This window comes from Thamnophis elegans, chromosome 13 (genome assembly GCF_009769535.1).
Source record: "Thamnophis elegans isolate rThaEle1 chromosome 13, rThaEle1.pri, whole genome shotgun sequence".
Classification (NCBI taxonomy): domain Eukaryota; kingdom Metazoa; phylum Chordata; class Lepidosauria; order Squamata; family Colubridae; genus Thamnophis; species Thamnophis elegans.
This window is the reverse complement of record NC_045553.1, coordinates 22660961-22678202: the sequence shown is the minus strand read 5'-3', so window position 1 is coordinate 22678202 and position 17242 is coordinate 22660961.

The window sequence follows — 17242 nt, the reverse complement described above, 5'->3', positions numbered from 1 at the left end:
ACCCCTGGATGGCCACACATTTCTCCTAGTGGTGGACGCTTTGTCCAAATGGGTGGACATCTTCCCCATGACATCCAACACGTCCGGTGCCACCATCCAAATTCTTGATTCCCTTTTTACGACCCACGGCATCCCTGACGTTATCGTATCTGACAATGGCCCTCAATTTTCCTCTGCCCCCTTTCTCTCCTATCTAGCTTCCCTGGGCATCCGGCATGCCCTTGTTGCCCCCTATCACCCGGCTGGCAACGGCATGGCCGAGCGCGCCGTACGTTCGGCCAAGGAGGGCCTGGCCCGGCTCTCCCACCTACCTTGGCTGTCCCACCTCCACACCTATCTCCTGGTGCAACATTCCACTCCCTGCCAGGCCACTGGCAAAAGCCCGGCGGAAATCCTTATGGGTTGGCGCCTTAGGACCACCCTTGACCCCTTACATCCCTCCTTCGCTCCCACTGCGGGCCCCCTTCCCTCTCCCTCTAGGGCTTTTCTGGTGGGTGAGGGGGTCTTCGCGCAGAACTATGCCGGAGACCCAAAGTGGTTACCAGGGGTCATTCTAGAGCTAACTGGACCCTGCTCTTATAGGGTTCAGCTTGACGATGGACGACTATGGCGGCACCATCTAAACCAGCTGCGCCGTCGGACAACTGCGGGGCCGCCCCAACTGGCCACATTATCTGCACAAGCACCGCGTCCGGGGCCTACTTGCCCATCGGCCGCCCGACCTGCCCAGCCACGACCAACCGCAGCTCAACCATCTCCAGCCACCTTCCCCGCTCCGCGCCACCGCGCACCACCTGCCGCTGCAAGTGAAGGACACTTACCTTCAAACTTTCCTTATTCCATGCCGTTCCGTGCCATGTCGTGTCATTCTATTCCATTTTGTTCCATTCTACTCTATACTCTATTCCACTCCACTCCATTCCATTCCACTTCACTCTGTTCTCTTCTCTGTTCTGTTCTATTATATTCTATTATACTATTCTATTCTATTCTGAATCCTATTCTGAATCCTATTCTGAATCCTATTCTGAATCCTATTCTGAATCCTATTCTGAATCCTATTCTGAATCGTATTCTATTCTACTCTACTCTACTCTATTCTACTTTATTCTACTCTATTCCACTTCACTCCATTCTCTGTTCTGTTCTATTCTATTATACTATTCTGTTCTATTCTGAATCCTATTCTGAATCCTATTCTAAATCCTACTCTACTCAACTCGACTCGACTCTACTCTACTCTACTCTACTCTACTCTACTCTACTCTATACTCCACTCCACTCCATTCTCTGTTCTATTCTATTCTATTCTATTCTATTCTATTCTATTATACTATTCTATTCTATTCTGAATCCTATTCTGAATCCTGAATCCTATTCTATTCTACTCTACTCTACTCTATTCTACTTTATTCTACTCTATTCCACTTCACTCCATTCTCTGTTCTGTTCTATTCTATTCTATTATACTATTCTGTTCTATTCTGAATCCTATTCTACTCTACTCTACTCTACTCGACTCGACACTATACTCCACTCTATTCCACTCCATTCTCTACTCTGTTCTGTTCTGTTCTGTTCTATTCTATTCTGTTCTGTTCTATTATGTTCTTGCTTCCTTATGTACAATTCTTTGGTGAAAAGTGGCAAAAATACAACTCGATCAATCTTTATTCCCAGAGGTTTGACATAGGAGCACAAAGAGCCCCTATATATATGGGGACCCTGACTATGCCATCAAATAAATCAGATAATTCCCTGCTCTTTTTTAACCTACCCTGCAATTTATAAATAAATGGAAATAAATTCGATCACATGGTTGTGGCTGCCATTTTGCCTCCTTCCTACAATTAACCCTCAATCAGGAATTAAGGGTTAGGCTTAGGACTCTGTATCAGTTGTTTCCGGGGGGAACAATTGTCTTTCCCCAGGAGGGAGGGAAGGAAGGAGGGAAGGAAGGAGAGAAGGAGAGAAGAAAGGAGGGAAGGAAGGAGGGAAAGAAGGAAGAAGAAGTAGGATTGTTGTAAAATAAGATGGGTTTATGGGATGGTAAGAAAGCAATTTCAATTATATTGTCAACTGTAGGGGAGAAAAATTGTTACAAATACATATTATTAATAATAGTTATGAGATCATGTTATGTATATATGAGAAATAAAATTTTCTTAGAAATGAAAATTTATATTAAAAAAAAATTGTCTTTCCCCTTCCCCAAGTCTAAATTCTGTATTATAAAAGAAGGATGAGGGACATCATTAATTGTGTTTGCTCTACATTGTGCTTTTCCTTTAGGGACATATTTTTGTTATTAACTTAACGCACCAGTGAATGTCAAGAGAACAATGTGTTTAAGAAACATTCAAATAACCCTAGGTATGTATGCGGTTCTTCCATCTTCCCGCAGGGAGTTTTCCTCATTTCAAGTTGTTTCCCAACTATTTAATGGCCCCAATTAACAGATGAAATGCAATGGTGAGAACAACCCATTTGCTGTACAAGCCTTGCTCTTTCCATTTAACAAAATAAAATCAAATTCAAGTAGCAAGTGACTGGAAAAGCCATGGCTTCCCTTAGCTTTGTCAAGCCAATCACATCGAAATCTGGCTTCATACCAAACATGAAATCCAAAACCACTTTAATAAACCACAGCTTTTCCAAAGCACCTAAAGGCCAGACAGATACAGACTAACAGAGCTGGGAGGGACCTTGGAGATCATCCAGTCCAACCCCCACCCCCTGCTCAAGCAGGAGACCCTACACCATTTCTGACAAATGGCAGTCCAGTCTCTTCTTGAAAGCCTCCAGTGATGAAGCTCCCACAACTTCTGTTCCATGGGTTGATTGTTCTCACTGTCAGAAAATTCCTTCTTATTTCCAGGTCAGTTTCCATCCATTATACCTTGTCTGGGCTGCAGGTGCCTTAGGAAATAGCTTGCTCCCCTCCTCTCTGGGGCAGCCCCTCAAATATTGGAAGACTGCTATCATGTCTCCCCCTCCTCTTCACTAGACCAGCCATGCCCAGTTCCTGCAACTGTTCATCATATGTTTTAGTCTCCAATCCCCTAATCATCCTGGTTGCTCTTCTCTGCACAATGATGAATAATTATGAACAATGGATGGAAACTGATCCAGGGGAGATTCAACCTAGAAATAAGGATAAATTTTCTGACAGTGAGAACCATCAACACATGGAACAGAAGTTGCCTTCGGAAATTGTGGGAGCTTCATCCCTGGGGGCTTTCAAGAAGAGATTGGACATCCATCTGGGCAGGGGGGTGGATTAGATGACCTACAAGGTCCCTTCCAACTCTATTAATGTGAATCTGAACTGTTGTGTTCCCATACAGTGTTACGCCTTCTTCCCATATGATGGCTTACAGAAGACAGTCTGATGTCATGCAACTTTCTAAGGCAATGGTGGACTTCTCATGTTATACGGAACCACAAACTACTCGTAGAACATAGAAGAATAGAATTGGAAGGGACCTTGGAGGTCTTTTAGTTCAAGCCTCTGCTCAAGCAAGAGGCCCTATGTGATTCTGGACATCATCACTGTCCAGTCTCCAGTGATGAAGCACCCATAACTTCTGGAGGCAAGTTCTTCCACTGATTAATTGCCCTCACTGTTAGGAAGCTTCTCCTTAATTCCAGCTTGCTTCTCTCCTTGATTAGTTTCCAACCATTGTTTCTTGTCTTGCCTATTGGTTCTTTGGAGAATAAATTGACCCCCTCTTCTTTGTGGCAGCCCCTCAAATATTGGAAGACTGAGCTCCTTACCTGTCTTTTAAGGCTTCCGTGCTTCCGCACATGCGCATGGCGTGTACAGCACCTGTGTGACGCTCCTCTGAGCAGCTGGAGTGTCGCGGAGGCTTGTGGAAGCCTTGCTGAGAGGTAGGACACATGCATGCGTCACACGCATGCATGTGGGTGACACTGGGGCCGTTCCCACTGTACCAGTTGGAATGGAATCCAGAACCCACCACTGCCCGTAGTCCTTCTTTTCTCTAGACTAACCAAAGTCAAATCCTGCAATCGTTCTTCTTATATCCAGGCCGATGATCATTTCTTCTTTTTTTTGCATTGCCTTTCGTCCGAGGCTCTAGGGCCACCAAAGGGGTGTGGCTTGCATCTCATTGGTGTGGTGCTGCTTTTGTCATTTATGACCTGGGGAACCTGGTCCTTTGAAGGACTTTTGTTTCCCAGTCACATCCACCTGACCCACCAGAGCAGGGAGACAGAATTACAATCCCTTCTCCTAAGGCACTCCATAGTATAGTCTTTATTGTCATTGTACAAAATAAATGCAACAAAATTGATCATTAAATACATCTGGTGGGACCAAGAAGAAGGGGCTTCTTTGTGTTGGCTCCCTCCCTGTGGAATCTCAGCCCTGCAGAAATAAGGTTGGCCTCCATCGAAAGGCCCTGGAGACATGGCTGTGCCACCAGGCCCAAGAACCCCATGGTCATGTGGAGCCCATCAAGCGACTGGTTTGATTGTTGTCACCAGAATGGGGATCTATTGGGATTGTATTGGGGTAAGCATCTGGAGCAACGGTCACCATTTGGTGGTCCGTGAGAAAATGTTGATGGTCCGCAGAAAAATGATTTACATTTTTTATTTGGCACTAAATTAGAGGTCCTCAAACTACGTCCCCTGAGACGGATACGTGCAATGAACGCTTGTGTTGCTGCAGAGAGTCTCCCCCTTCAGGGTCTTCAGTTTGTGTGGCTCAGATGGGGGGCAGAAATTCCGAGTTGGGGTCTGCTTCAGCCTCCTGGTTTAGGGCTTTAGGTGAAGGCTGGAAGGAAGTGCCACTGGTGGTGAAGAGCCGGAGGGCCTTGTTCCAGTGGGACTGCATCATGGCCTGGAATTGGCTGACCATCTCAGCCTGCTGAGCTTTCAGGCACTGGTACCTGGCCTTGCACTCCTGCAGGTCTTTCCTCTGCTTGGAAAGCCTATGCTCCTAGTCCTTCTGCTGAGCCTCCTTCTTGGTCAGATCCAATTTGAACTGAGCTCTTTTGCCAATTCTTTCTCGTGGTGGCTGCTTAGCTCCAACAACTGCTTCCTGTTGGGGCCCTAAGGAGCCTGGGTGGGTAGGCACGGAGTGGCTGGGAGGGGAGGGGTGAGTAGAGGTTGGCGAGGCGCCCCTTTACGTGAGTGACACCAAGTTGGCCACATCCACCCAGTCACATGACTACCTAGCCACACCCACCCACCCAGTCATTAGACAGATCATATTAGTGGTCCGCGGGATTTAAAATTATGAATTTAGTGGTCCCTGAGGTCCTAAAGGTTGGTGACCCCTGATTTGGACACACCATGAGAGTTGAATAATCATGTACATTTTCTTAATCAATCAATAAAATTTAACATACTCCGGGCCTCTCCAAAATACTGCTGCAGAGACTTAAAATTGTAGCATCAGATAAGGTTTAAAGATGAATAATCAGCAAAGGAGAATCTATCTGATACCTCACCATTAGGAGGTAACAAGATTTTACTCATCCTCAAACGTTCCTCTGAAGAGCCATTGTTTTCTTTCATGCTTAGGAATATTTTCTTACAAAAGTCATACTCTTAATTTTAGTTCCTCTGAAGAGCCATTGTTTTCTTTCATGCTTAGGAATATTTTCTTACAAAAGTCATACTCTTAATTTTAGTGGCTTTCTGCCACCGAAAAATAAGAGAGTCAAATCCAACAGAACCTACCTAATTTTCCTCCCATAGAGTGTAGAGAAGGGGAATGATTAAAAGCTTCTCTACGATTCCTGCTGTGCACAATTTAAAAATAATAAGCACATTAACTTCCCTGAAGTGAAAATGGCAAGGATTGAAATCTCTTACTGGAAATTAAACATCAAATTGAAAACTTCATCAGGCAGATTTCTAAACATTCAATAGCTGCATTAAACATAATCCCTGATTCATTGAGTTAAATTGAAACTACTTCTGGCAAAAGTCATGTTTATTTTACTTTGCTATTTTTTAAAATAATGATTAAATGGCCAGGGGTCCATTTGGGATGATAACTACCTATATGTTGTGACTCACCGGCTGCCAGCAGAACTGGCAGCAGAGTCGGACAATGAGGAGGTTGGGGAGGAACATGGGCCAGTCCTGGAGGCTGAGGAAAGCTCAGACAAGGGCTCTGCATCAGAGGCAGAGAGGGAGATAGACAGCAGTGAGGCAGAGGAACAGCTATTTATTTATTTGTTTGTTTGTTTATTTGTTTGTTTGTTTATTTATTTATTTAGCTTGTATGCCGCCCACTCTCGGAAGATTCAGGGCGGCTTACAAATAAAAAGGGAAGGGGGGGGGGATATAAAAACAGGCTGGAGCCTGTTCCCAGTGTGTGCATCACAGAGCTGCCAGAAGATAAGAACAAGTAAGAAAGGAGGGTCGACTTAAGAGTAAAGCCACACCTTAGAGGTGATTGGCTCCTCCCAGAGGAAACAAAAGAGGAACGAACAGGGAGAGGGCTTTTGCAGGAAACAATTTATTCATTCGGTAGGTTCCTTCTCTTCCTGTGGGAGCGCAAGGCCAGGTGCCCGCAGCTGGCTGCCTTCTCACATTCCGGCTGACTTTTAGTAAAGTAAATAGGAGTATCTTTGAGTAACGTTTTAGTACTGTAGCTGGGAGTGTTTCTCTGAGTATTTTTTTTAGTACTGTAAGTAGGAGTTTCTTTTGACTAACATTTCTAGTACTGTAGCTAGGAATGCTTCTCTGAGTAATGTTTTTAGTGCAGTAAGTAGGCGTTTCTTGAATAATGTTTTCAGTACTGTAAGTAGGAGTTCCTCTGAGTAATGTTTTTAGTACTGTAAGTAGTGTCTTTGAGTAACATTTTAGTACTGTAGCTAGGAGTTTTTCTGAGTTAAGTTTTCAGTGTAGTAAGTAGGAGTGTTTTTAATAGTTTTTTTATTTTTAATTTTCAAAACAAACACAACACATAAAATCTTATTTTTTTACATGCTGTAGAAAGTGTATCAGTTGGTTACAAAAGACTTTCGTGCATCTCTTCCACAGTCATCAAGCATAATTCATATTAACTCAAGTATTTTAACTCAGATTTATACATATTACCATCATCATACCTCCATTTTCATTTGACTATAGTTGTTAAATGTCCTTCATCATAAAATATGCCAAGGTTTAATACACAACCACATACTGGCATTACATTTACTATTTCTAAAACCCTCCAATGACACTAAATCCTTATGTTCTATTCTAGCTAAACATCCATAATATTTAATAACAAAGTTTTCTATCCTTCTTTCCAAATCGCTGTTTACAATTTACATCTCATTTCCTTATATTGTACACACACACACACACACACACACACACACACACACACACACCTCATCAGCTAGCCATACCCTTACTGGGATTCAAACCTGGGCTATATTACATCTTAGGCAAACGTCTTAGCCATTAAGTCACAAGTTCTCCTCCTTATCAGCTGAAGCCAGGGAAGAAGGTATATATTAAGTGTCACAACCCCTGGTAAGCCCCAATTATGGGAGGAAGCTAACAGCTTCCATTATCTGTCAATCGGCTCGTCACAAGAGTCCATCACGACAGAAACCCAATATTTTTACAGTTGCCTTTGTTACACATTTTGTCTTATATTTGTGCTGATAAATAAATAAAGGAGACTAGTATAGATCTATTTCAAGTATTTAGCTCTCATCAGCTAGCCATACCCTTACTGGGATTCAAACCTAGGCTATATTACATCTTAGGCAAACGTCTTAGCCATTAAGCCACAAGTTCTCCTCCTTATCAGCTGAAGCCAGGGAAGAAGGTAAATATATTATTCACTAAATAATAATTGGGGCTTACCAGGGGTTGTGACACTAAATATATACCTTCTTCCCTGGCTTCAGCTGATAAGGAGGGTTTCTGTCGTGATGGACTCTTGTGACGAGCCGATTGACAGATAATGGAAGCTGTTAGCTTCCTCCCATAATTGGGGCTTACCAGGGGTTGTGACACTAAATTATATATATATATATTTATATATATACATACACATACATACATACATACATACACGTTATTATCATTATCCCTCCTATATTTGACTATATCTGGCATCATATCATTTCCCCCCCTAGTAATTAAGACTTAACTGAATATAACTTAATTCTTTTTTTATTATTATTAACCTTTATATATAATACAAAAGGGTTTCTAATCTTCCTTTCATGGGTACCATTCTATATTCATATCCAGTTATTACTTATCATAACACTACACATTGTATACATTATTATCATTATCAATTGTTTATTTAACTATATCTATTATCACTAAATTTCGCTAAGTTTAGCTAGTTTTAAATTATACTCTTCCATCTATCAACCTGTATCTTTCCAGTAACAAAACAATGTCATATCTTCTGCCATTGGTGGCGTCAGTCCTCTAATCATCTCCTTAATCAGCTTTGTATGGAATCCTCTTAGCAACTCTTTGCTTATAAGATCTCTCATGTAATTTTGATGCCCTTCTTCTGTTTCCTTAATCTGCTTATCTTTGATTGTCGGTGATGTTATCAAAATTATTGCTAATAAGATTTCTCTCTTTAAATCCATAAATTCTTTTATTTTTTCCTCTTCTGTATCTTCCCATCTGGGGTAGGGTTTCTCTCCATTTAATTCATCTTTCAGTTTTCTACTCTTTCTGTTTCCAGAAACAAACCAATCACCATAAATATCAGCAATTTTAATTTCTTTATATTCATTTTTCTCTTCAATTTTTTGGATTTTAACTGCCACTTTTTCCATTTGATGAACATCTTCAACTTCTCCATCATATTTTACTGTTCGATGCACTAAGTAATCCAACTTCTTCTCTATCCTCTCACTTGTATTTGATAATTTCTGTATTTCTGAGAATATCTTTTGCAGATTTAAAACTTCTTTCTGGTGTTGAAATTGTGCCTGATTTCCAGCTGACAAACACTGCTACTCTAGCTTAGAAGGTTTTAGCAGAATTAAGCACCACAATAACATTTCACCTTTCTCTGGTTAAAAATCTACTTCAAAGGAACATCTGTGTGTTTTTTCTTCTTCTTATCACTCTCTATAAACAAGCTGTGAGTCTTTGAAGTGCCAAGCCAGGATAATCAGTGAAAAAAATATTTCATTTCCAATACACAGACGTCTAACTTCCGAGTAACAGTGTTACAATGTTACAATGTCACCATTTCTTTTTTTTCTTTTTGTATCTTTTTGTATTTCAAGTTAAAAAAGGTCTGATTCTTAAATGAGTTAGGAAAACACCTACAGTAATGAAAGAGGAGAGTTTTAGTCCCTAGATTACAGAGACTAGTCAAAGAAAAAAAATAGAAGAAGGAACCTTAATCCGTTTATTTTAAAGGGCTTGCATAAATTCCATTCGTAAAAATAACATTTAAAAAGTAAGATAACCCACTGTTCAAAACCAGTCCAAATTTAATTCCACCACTTATTTCTTCTGTTCTCCAATTTAAATTAATTTAAAGTTTTTTTATAGGCAGTCACTTTTAAAACAGTAAAAATTCCTCAACAGTTGGAAACACTTTCTCTTTCCATATCCTTCCGTTTTGAAGCCGCCCCGACTTCATCAGCCATTTGGCTGGATTTTTTGTCACCAGCTTGAAGAGCTTCTCTTGGATCAATCAGAGACTTTGCGATGTCCCTGTAATCAGCAAGATGTATTCTTCCTGATCACTGTCTCTACGGGATGGTTTAGGTCCGTTTGGACTACCCAGAGGCAAAAGTGAGATTGCACGTCGTGTCATCGTGACCGGATCCTCACCAGGAGTGTTTTTTTTGAGTAACGTTTTTTTAGTACTGTAGCTAGGAGTTTTTCTCTGAATATTTTTTTTAGTACTGTAACTAGGAGCAGGAAATCTAGGAAAGGTGTCTTGAGGTGTAGGATGGAGGTGTAGGCGGCGCGGCAGTAGCTCGCAGCGGCCACTCTGGATCCAAAGTGGTGCTATTTTTATGTTGTATCCCGTCCCACAAAACATATGGAGGTCAGAGCAACTGGTGTTTACATGTACAGGAACTATGGAAATACAGAAACAACTCCAACACCATTAATGATGATTAATGATGATTTGCGGGAGAAGCTGTGCAACCTCAGGTTGCTCCGAGATCCAGGCCCTCAGACCCCAGCATTGCCAGAAGCCAATGGATCGAGGAGGGGGCATTGGAAGCAGTGCAAGAGAAAGCGGAAGCACGGAAAGCGAGCAGGGGTTAAGGCTAGGCTAAAGGCAAACCTTAGCCAGCCTGCTCTACCATCCATCCTGCTAGCAAATGTCTGCTCCCTGGACAATAAATTAGATTACATCAGACTCGGAAGAAGGCGGGGCTTAGCAATGTGAAGACAGACTTTCAGGCTGCTCCTGAATGTTCATCTAAACTAGATCATCTGGATGGTTCTTTTTGGACCCAAGCTGTCCCGAAGAGACAGTGAAAGGTAGGGGGAGACCCAGTGGTCCCAGAGACACCTGCAAAGTCTCTGGGGACCCAGGAAAAACCCTCTTTGCCAGTGATTTCCGGATTAGCCTCAAGGCTACTGAAACTGCTGACAGCCCCAAATAGACTGGAGAAGAAGCATGTTGTTTTGGTGAGAGCTTTAAATTCTTTTTCTTTATTGGAAAGAGAACACTCAAATTTGGAAACTTAGTTTAAAATAAGGCTGACTAGTGAGAAAAGCGGCGGGTATAAGCTTTGCCAATTGAAGGATTATTTTTTATTTTTTCTGTTTCTCTTTTTATCTTTGGAAACCGGGCTGGACTTTCTTGCAATTCAAATCGGCTTTCTGTGTTTTTCTTTTTACCATTGATATCTTTAACTTTGCACCTTATGGGGACATTGAATTTAAACTTAAAGTGCTCTGAAGATCTGTTGTTGTTTTTTTAGCTTTTTGGTTGTGTTTTAGTAATTCTTGTCACTTTCTTTATATTTATAAATAAAGTTACGGAAGCTTTAATACTGAGTTAATGCAAGCTAACAAGTTAATACAAGCTAATACTGCCATCTAGCGGACTTGAAATATTATTACCAAACTTTCCCCTGTAATCTATCTGACTTTTAAAAAAAGGCTTTATTTATACGGCTGCTGCTCTTCCTTATCTGGAACTTTGCCTCAGACTAAATAACAGAGCAGCAAAGGAAGCTGAGAATGACCTTGGAAATACTTTTATTTTAGAGGGGGGGGGGGAAGACTGAACTTATTTGTTTTAGCTTGGTGGCAGTTTTTTTGTTTTTGTTTTTTTACATTACTTTCATATTATTCTGCTGGGGAGATATTGATATTGACCTTTTTCTTTTTTTATTATTATCCTTTTTGACTTTTTGACTACTTACATTCTTTTTCTTTTTTTGTGGCTTGAAGCATTCTTGTTTTTTCTTTTTTGGGTTTTTTTCTTTTCTTACCCTATGTCTTCTTTTTGCACTTTTTTTTTCTGAAGACATTGGGACATCAATAGATGGCTCACCTTAAATTTTGAGCAAACTAGTCTGAAGAGTCTTTCTTTCTTTCTTTCTTTCTTTCTTTCTTTCTTTCTTTCTTTCCTTATTCTTTCACTATCTCTCCCTTTTCTCTCTCCTTTTACCCTCTTTCATAAGTCAGATTTCCACTCTCCCCCCTTCTTCTGTCTCTTATGCCTTTTTCTCATCATACTTATAACCTTACACCTTCCAAAACTTGCTGATCATGAGTAGAAAAGCAGCCCCTGTTGGCTCTACAACAACTTCCGCCCCCTCACCTGCGGGAGGCCAGAGGACAATACAGCCAATGCTTCAGCAAGAAAAAGAGAAAGGAGCAAACTTTGAGACAATCATGCAAGCGATACAGAAAATGCAAGCAGGACTTGACAGTAGGGATGATGAGCTAGGCTGGCTCTAGAGAATTACAAACGCTTCCTTGCGGGAGGGATCTTTTCCACAACCTCTGAAGGAGGCGGTGGTGAGACCCCTCCTCAACAAGCCTTCTCTGGACCCAGCTATTTTTAAAAACTATCGTCCAGTCTCCAACCTCCCTTTTTTAGGGAAGGTTGTTGAGAAGATGGTGGCCCTCCAACTCTGACGGACCTTGGACGAAGCAGATTACCTAGACCCTTCTCAGTCTGGTTTCAGGCCTGGTTATTGCACCGAAACTGCTTTGGTCGCACTGACCGATGATCTCTGGTGGGCCAGGGATAGAGGTCATTCCTCTATCCTTGTGCTCCTTGACCTCTCAGCGGCCTTCGATACCATCGACCATGGTATCCTTCTGCGACGGCTGGAAGAGGTGGGAGTGGGAGGCACCGTTCTACGGTGGTTCTCCTCTTACCTCTCTGACAGGTCGCAGTCGGTGTTGGTGGGAGGGCAGAGGTCAACTCCTAGGCCCCTCAACTATGGGGTGCCACAGGGGTCGGTCTTGTCCCCCTTCCTATTTAATATCTACATGAAGCCGCTGGGTGAGATCATTCGCTGGCATGGGATTAAATACCACCAGTACATGGACGACACACAGTTGTATCTGTCCGCCCCATGTCAACTCAGCGTAGCGGTGGAAGTGATGTGCCAGTGCCTGAAAGCTGTTAGGGTTTGGATGGGAGTGAACAAACTCGCACTCAATCCTGACAAGACCGAATGGCTATGGATGTTGCCCCCTAAGGATAGTCCAGCTACTCCGTCCTTAAGCCTGGGAGGAGAAAATTTGCCCCTCTCAGAGAGGGTCCACAACTTGGGGTCCTCCTGGATCCACAGCTGACTTTGGAACATCACCTGTTGGCTGTGACCAGGGGGGGCCTTTGCCCAGGTTTGCCTGGTGCACCAGTTGCGGCCCTATTTGGACCGGAAGGCACTTCAAACAGTCACTCACACCCTCGTCACCTCAAGACTGGATTACTGTAATGTGCTCTACTTGGGGCTGCCCCTGAAAAGTTTTCGGAGACTACAATTAGTCCAGAATGCAGCCACGCGAGTGATACTGGGTGTACCAAGGTACACCCACACTACACCTATCCTCCGTGAGCTGCACTGGCTTCCCATTGGTCTCCGAGCATGATTCAAGGTGCTGGTTATCCCCTTTAAAGCCCTACATGGCCTAGGACCCAGATATCTACGAGACCATCTTCTGCCGAATACCTCCCTAAGACCGATAAGATCGCACAGGATGGGCCTTCTCCAGGTGCCTTCTGCCACCTGGAGAAGGCCCATCCTGTGCGAAGGCCCAGCTGACAATGTCAGCTGGCGATGCCTCGGAGTAGGGCCTTCTCTGTTGTCACTCTGGCCCTATGGAACGAGCTACCCCCAGAGATCCGGACCCTATCCACTCTCATGGCCTTCCAAAAAGCTATCAAAACCTGGTTTTTCAGCAGGCCTGGGGCTGTTGACCTCTTGATTGAGGTCCAGCCCCGCTTAGACTGGGTGCATGTTGTGTTTCTTTTAAATTTGCTGTGCCTTATTTGTTTTAATCTTTTCTTAATATTTCTTATTTCTGTAAGCCGCCCGGAGTCCTCCGGGATTGGGTGGCCTATAAATTCAATAAATGGAAATGGAAATTTGGACTTAGAGTATGTTGATATTTGTATGATGGGAGACTTTAATGGCATCGTGAATCAAAATATGGACTATAAAACATACAAAACAAAAAAGTTAAATAGAAAATTGCTGCCGAAATCCTTCTTCAGGATGATAGATGAAGTAAATCTAAAAGATATGGAGAGAAAGAAATGTCAAAAAAGAACAATACACTTTTTATTCAAATAGACATTCATCATTTTCTAGAATAGATATGATATGGGCTTCAGCAGAATTGAGCTGCAATGTACAAGAAATTGAGATTGGAGCAAGCACTTGGGCAGACCACAACCCAATTTCAATTAAATGGAAAGGCCAAAGGGCAAGATCTAGATGGACATTAAATAATACCATATTGAAAGAAAAAGACTTTGTACAAAAAATGAAAAAAGAGTTAGTCCTTTTCTTTAAAGAGAATAGGAAAGAAGACACATCAATGCAGAATCTTTGGGACACAATGAAGGCTGTTACTAGATGTCTGATAATAGACTATACAAGGAAAAGAAACCTAAAGAAAAGACAAATGCATAAAGTCTTAGATAATGATTATAAAATACTTGAAAGAGAATTACAGAGATTGCCACAAAAAAAAGATGTCAAGATAAAAATGGACATAATTAAACATAAAATGGACCTACTGGAAAAGGAAGAAGTGGCACAAAAAATTAGAGGTGCTAAACAGAACTATTTTGAAAATGCAAATAAACCAGGCAGGTGGTTGGCATATAAGCTGAAAAAAAGAGAGAGAAACAAAGAAAATATTCCAATTAAGAGATGAACAAGGGCAAATTCAGTATGGAAATACTGAGAAAAAAAATATTATACAAGACTACTATGCTAAGCTTTACGAACAAGAGAAGGTGGAGGAGGGAGGAGTCAAAAAGTACTTACAGGATGCCAATCTTCCCCAGATATCAGATGAAATTAGAACAATGCTAGAAAGTAAAATAACAATGATGGAGCTAACAGATACACTTAAAAAACAAAACAATGGAAAAGCCCCAGGTCCGAATGGACTACCTGTGGAATTTTACAGAACATTTGAAGAAATTTGGACTCTTCCACTCCTACAAGTTATGAATGAAGTGATGTTAGAGAGTAAAATAGTCATGGTCAGAAGTATATATTACATTGCTACCCAAGGAAGAGACCGATCTAACACAAATCAAAAATTATAGACCAATTTCTTTATAAAATTCAGACTATAAGCTATTTACATCTATATTAGCAGAGAGACTTAAAAAATATTTAAATGGCTTCATCCACTCAGATCAAAATGGCTTTTTACCTAAGAGACAAATTAAAGATAATATGAGAATGATTTTGAATACTTTGGAATATTATGAGGCCCACCCCGAAAAACAAATGGCTTTGATGTTTCTCGATGCGCAGAAGGCCTTTGACAATGTGAATTGGCAATTTATGTTTTTACAACTGGAGCAGATGAACTTTGGTAAGAAATTTACTCAAACCATACGAATGATATATTAGAAACAAGCAGCAAAGATAATAGTAAATGGAGAATTAACAGATCCTAGTGAAATAAAGAGAGGTACGAGACAAGGTTGCCCATTATCGCCATTACTCTTTGTCTTAACATTAGAGGTCTTAAACAGAAAGATCAGAGAAGAAGAAGAAATAAGAGGAATGAAAATTAAGAAAGAAGAATATAAGCTACAAGCGTTTGCAGATGATCTAGTTTTTATTCTTGAAGATCCACTAGAAACAGCACCCAAACTGCTAGAAAGAATAGAGGAATATGGAAAAGTAGCAGGCTTGAAAATAAACAAAGACAAAACAAAGATTATGACAAAGAATATGCCAGCAACACAAAAGGAAGAGTTGTCAGAAACTTTGCAGATTCAAATTACAAGTAAGGTTAAATATTGGGGATATACCTATCATCTAGGTGCAGTACTCTTAAGGAGGACAATTATACTAGACTAAAACAACAAATAGCGACTGATCTGATGAAATGGGGAAATTTGCATCTATCAATGATGGGAAGAAGTTCTACAATTAAAATGAACATTTTACCTAGAATTTTATACCTGTTTCAGACAATCCCAGTCAGACTGGGTAAGGACTTTTTTCAAGATTTAAACAAAATAGTTTTGAAGTTTATTTGGCAAGGGAAAAAAGCCAGAATAAAACTTAAATTGTTACAAGATGCTAGAATTAGAGGAGTATTGGGCCTACCTGATTGGGAGCTATACTACCAAGCAACAAATTTGATGTGGATTAAGGAGTGGATATCATTAAAAAATTCTAGATTATTGAATGTGGAAAGTCATGATTTACTGTTGGGATGGCATGCTTTCTTATGGTATAAGGGAACTAAAGCACATGGTTATTTTAGAAGACCTTATATAAGGGAGGCGTTGTTATTAAACTGGGAAAAGGTAAAAAGATTACACTACTTAAAAATTCCAGTCTGGATATCAACAGTTGAAACTTATTGTTTTAACCCCTTTTTTATATTTCTCATTTCTGTAAGCCGCCCGGAGTCCTCCAGGATTGGGCGGCCTATAAATTCAATTAATGAAATGAAATGAAATGAAGCATTTTCATATCCAATAATATATAAAAAGGAACAAACAGTTAGATACGTTGAAATATTGAATGCAGAGGGTGAACTCAAATCTATCCAAGAATTGAAACAAGAAGGGATAGAAATGAACTGGTATTCATATGTACAGATACAATCTAGATATAATGAAGATAGAAAATCCAAAGGTTTTTACAATAAAATGACTGAGTTAGACAAAATTTTAACAGGTACTGATGAAAAAGTAATTAAAAAACTATACGGATATTTATTGGAGATTAAATTACAAGAAGAACAAGTCAAAGAAACTATGATAGCTTGGGGGGGAAATTTTAGGTATGGGATTGACTTAGAGAAATGGCAGAAACTGTGGTCTCAAAATTATAAAATGACAATGTCTATTGCATATAGAGAAAATTTGTATAAGATGTTTTACAGGTGGCATCTACCCCCAACCAGAATTGCAAGAATGTCCAAGAATAAATCAGAAAAGTGTTGGAAATGTCATCAGATACTGCGCTCATATTACCACATGTGGTGGACTTGCATTGAAGCTAAAAGATACTGGACTAAAATCCACATGTGGTTGGAGAAAATGACACACAAACAAATAGACTTTAAACCAGAGGTCTTTTTATTGAGGCTCATACCAGAAATTTATAACAAAGACTTAAAATATCTGATTGTAAATGTGTTAACAGCAGCCAGAATCGTATTTGCAAAAAACTGGAAAAATGAAACAATACCAAAACAGGAAGAAGTTATTCGAAAAATAATGGACTGTGCTGAAATGAGTAAATTGACACTTGAAATTAGAGAACAAGAGGACGAGCAATTTTATAAGATATGGGACTTGTTTTATCAGTGGCTGGGGGAAAAAAACTTGGAAATGAAAAATGTTTTACTCATGCTTTAACTGAAGGAGTTAAATGATAACATAATCATGCTGTCAAATAAATTAACAATGATACAATGAAAATTCAATTCTATGAATTGAATACTTTAGAATTTTTTTGTTTTAAAAAGGATAAGGATAATGACTTTATGTATACTTGATAGAGGATTGGTGATATAATGTATAACGTTAAGAACATATTACAATGATATCTTGTTGCTGATAAATAAT